The sequence below is a fragment of the Prionailurus bengalensis genome, chromosome B3 (assembly GCF_016509475.1).
Source record: "Prionailurus bengalensis isolate Pbe53 chromosome B3, Fcat_Pben_1.1_paternal_pri, whole genome shotgun sequence".
NCBI lineage: Eukaryota > Metazoa > Chordata > Mammalia > Carnivora > Felidae > Prionailurus > Prionailurus bengalensis.
The window spans coordinates 138,717,634-138,721,289 of record NC_057355.1 but is presented as its reverse complement, the minus strand read 5'-3'; the positions used below and the strand labels follow the sequence as shown (position 1 = coordinate 138,721,289).

The 3,656-nt window shown below is 47.3% G+C and overlaps 1 long non-coding RNA gene across 1 annotated transcript in view; it reads right to left on the bottom strand.

Annotated features, from left to right (window-relative positions):
- Nucleotides 1-867: 867 nt before the first annotated feature.
- The window catches only part of LOC122467984, a 4,455-nt gene continuing 1,666 nt past the window's right edge, over nt 868-3,656 (bottom strand). Inside the window, exons 1-2 of the long non-coding RNA XR_006293124.1 lie at nt 3,143-3,656; nt 868-1,246 (exon numbers count right to left, since the gene is read on the bottom strand). The exon at nt 3,143-3,656 is cut by the window's right edge and continues 1,666 nt beyond it. This is a non-coding gene — a long non-coding RNA (uncharacterized LOC122467984). The remainder of the gene's footprint in view (nt 1,247-3,142) is intronic.

Here is a 3,656-nt window from a genome sequence, read left to right as displayed (position 1 = left end):
GGATTTATTTTCCAGTGACTCCCTAATATGAATGGTTCCACTTAGTTGCCTGGGCAGGTTCCAAAAGGGTACAGAGCAGAAAGATCAGACTCGGTTTCTGCATAATATTTGAGGTCAAGTCTCGTCTCTGTTAATCTACGACCTGTGTGACCTTGGGGATGCTACCGAACTTCTTTTGGTCCTTAGTTTCCATCAATAAAATCAAGACGGTAATAGTACCTCCTTCAAAGGATTAAATGAGATAATGCAAAGCACTGGACTCAATGTTTGGCAAATAGCGAGCTCTTAGTAGCTGTTAGCTGCACAGCAGACAAGAGATACACAGTAACTTTGTTGAAATGGGCTTGCCTGTGCTGGCGCCGTCAGCTGGAGGGGCTGGCCCAGGGATTCTATTCGCATCAAGTTTGGGCTTTTAAAATCACCCTTCTTGGGATTATCATCAACAAAGTTTGCTTTAGATTCCAACATGTTAAAAAATTATATATATATATATATATATATATATATATATATTTCTGCAATGTTGTTGCAAACAACAATAGAGGATGTTTTTGCTGGGTCCACAGCATCCTGTCTCTCCCCACCTCTCCATATTGCCAACGTCTCCCACATCGCCGGGGAAAAGGTGTTCATCATTTGCTTTACTGGAAAATATACTCTCCTTAAATAGTGTTCTAATGTCTGCAAAAAAAAAAAAATTAGCAGCACTGTCTCTAGGGAAGCAGCCTTTGACTATTCAAACCTGGAAGAAATGAAGGGTTTTATTTGTGGAAATTGGGACATCCGGTGCTGTCTACTTAGGGAAGCAGATTTTTTTTTTTAAACCACCCATCAACACCTACACATACCAGAAAAAAATTAATAAAATCCCAGAGAACACATTAATATTTTACATTATAGGTAATCTTCCAAGTTGAGGGACAATTTTTCTTCTGAGTGTGGTTCATTTTATGCCATAGAAATGATCTGAATCTTACTGAAGTCTCACCGGAGCATCTCTTCTCTATACATGTGTCTTTGATCTCACAGCCACCCTGCCAGGCAGGAACTCTTTTACCTTACAGATAAAAGCACAGAGGCCCAGAGAGGTTAAGAACGTGCCTGAGGTCACACAGCTCAGACCATTACCATCTGCCCACTGTCCACCACACCACGTATCTTCCCTCCTTTTTGCTCGAGCCTGATTCCTTCTGCTTCTCAGCATCTCTCTCTGCCACCAGCCTTTGCATCATGTCCTACGGGATTCCTAGAGGCAGACAGAAAACATTGGGGAAGAGTCAGCAGGAAAAAAAATTGGCAGAGAGCTGGCGCTCCTAAGGCATGGAGGAGACCCTGACCCTTCTGAGGAGCCCGGGGCTCAAAGAGTTTTAATAATTACTGGTTGGTGGGGCGCTTGGGTGGCTCCGTCGGTTGAGCATCCGACTTGGGCTCAGGTCACGATCTCATGGTTTGTGAGTTCAAGCCCCATGTTGGGCTCTGTGCTGACAGCTCAGAGCTTGGAGCTTGTTTCGGATTCTGTGTCTCCCCCTCTCTCTGCCCCTCCCCTACTTGTGCTCTGTCTCTCTCTGTCTCTCAAAAATAAATAAATGTAAAAAAAAAATTTTTTTTAATAATTAAAAAAAAATAATTACTGGTGGGTGAAGTTTAAATAGAACATGTTGAGTCACACACGCCACTAATACTGAGGACCGTCCAGCGCCGTGTTGGGCCCTGGAAATACAAAGATGAACTGGGTGGCCCTGCTTACAAGGCCTTCCTGAGGAATTTGCACAATGTAGGTGTAACAGACATGCACAAATACTAGAAGCAGACGCCACAATATTCCTAAGCCAGCCACAGGTACGGTCACCTCCACCGTCTTGAACAGCAGAGAATCTGTCTCTACAGCCGCTGCACCCCTGTGGGTTACCACCATTTTACCCCCGTGCCCCTGAGACCAACAGGGTCCCGAGCTCCTAGCCTCCACCTCCGACCCTTTCTCCACACCACAACTAAAGGGCCAATCTGACCCCGTTTTGTCCTCCAAAGGCTCCTCTCTGCCCTGACGACAAAGTCCAACCCCCTGAGCAGGGATTCACAGGCAGATTCTGGGGTTTGTCCACTGTTGGGTCCTAGTATGGGGCCAGGGCATGGGTAGTCATTCAACCAGTGTTTGTTCAATGAATAAATGAGGTTGCGGGGGCGGGGGCGGTCTTCATGCTACAGGGAAGCCTTGTGACATCATAATGCAGACCCTCTGCCCGGGAAGTATTCTTGGGCTTTTTGAAGAATCACCATTGGTTAATCTATCTAGGACCCACTATAGCCTCTTAACTGGACTTACTTGAAATTAACTTGAAATTCCCAACAGGTTTCATACGACGGCGAAATCTTTTCAAAAATGTCACGTAAACACGACAATACCTAAGTGTACGTGACTAATACCAAATTGCTAAGTGTTCGTCTGGTCCACAGCCCAAGTCCAGTCGCATGTGGGTGATGTGGGCAGGCCGTGAGAAGTATAGTTCAAAGTGTGCTTTTGCCCTACCTTGGGATGGCGTCTGGGCCGCTTTAAGCGCCACCTAAAAATGACCCTGCTCGGTTGGCCTCATGAGGTCACTGTGGAGACCAGCTGAGCCCTGGCCGCAGAGGGGCCATCCAAACCCACAGTGCTGTGCACGTGTCACGGGTCACGACCATGACCAGAGAAGGCAGCTTCCCACCGGCTGGGGCCCCATCACACTCCTCTCCTGCAAGTGGCTGGGGGTGGGGGGGTACACTGCGGTTATCTTTGTTGTTCTTAATCCTTCCCAAAGGGGGTGTGAGATGTGGATGCGCAAACCCTCTGTCCAGATTATCTGCCAGAAGTTATCCATCGCCATTAACAGAAGCAGGGAGATCCCTGGGCCAGATGTTTTAGAGGTCCTGGGGGCGCCTGGGCGGCTCAGTCGGCTAAGCATCCAACTTCAGCTCAGGTCATGATCTCACAGTTTGTGAGTTTGAGCTCCTCGTCGGGCTCTGTGCTGACAGCTCAGAGCCTGGAGCCTGCTTCCGATTCTGTGTCTCCCTCTCTCTGCCCCTCCCCCACTCACGTTCTGCCTCTCTCTCTCTCCCCCCCAAAAATAAATAATTACAAAAATAAAAAATTAAAAAAAGTCGTTACAGAGGGAGGCAGGTTGGACTTGATCTCTGAGGTCCTATCCAGGGATTCTTTGCGATTCTCTGACTCCTCGTCCTTTCCCTTGGCAGAAGTCAGTTTTAAACAATGGCATAGATTCTAGCGGCATTGGGCAATTTCTAGAAAATCAGTTTCTGGAAACTCCCGGGAAGCCAGGCCTTCAGGCAGAGTACTTTTCCTTCCCCAAAATAAAAAGGCAAAAGAAAAATAGAACTGTTAATTCAGGTAAGAGGCAAATAACGTCAATGCCCATGGATGTCACATGACCTTCTCTCCCAGCTGGTGCTCCAGATACAGGAAGTTGTACACACCCAAGGAAGGTACAGTGTGGTATTTGCCTGGGGCCCGGGAATGTGTGCTTTACCCGCTGCCGGTATGTGAATATTTTTTTTTACTGCCTCTGCAGAAGTTGACTTGAGCCCAGGACATGGGGATCAACTATTTGTCATTTGGTCCTTGCTTTGTGAGTTCAGGCCTATACTGGATCATCCATCCATCC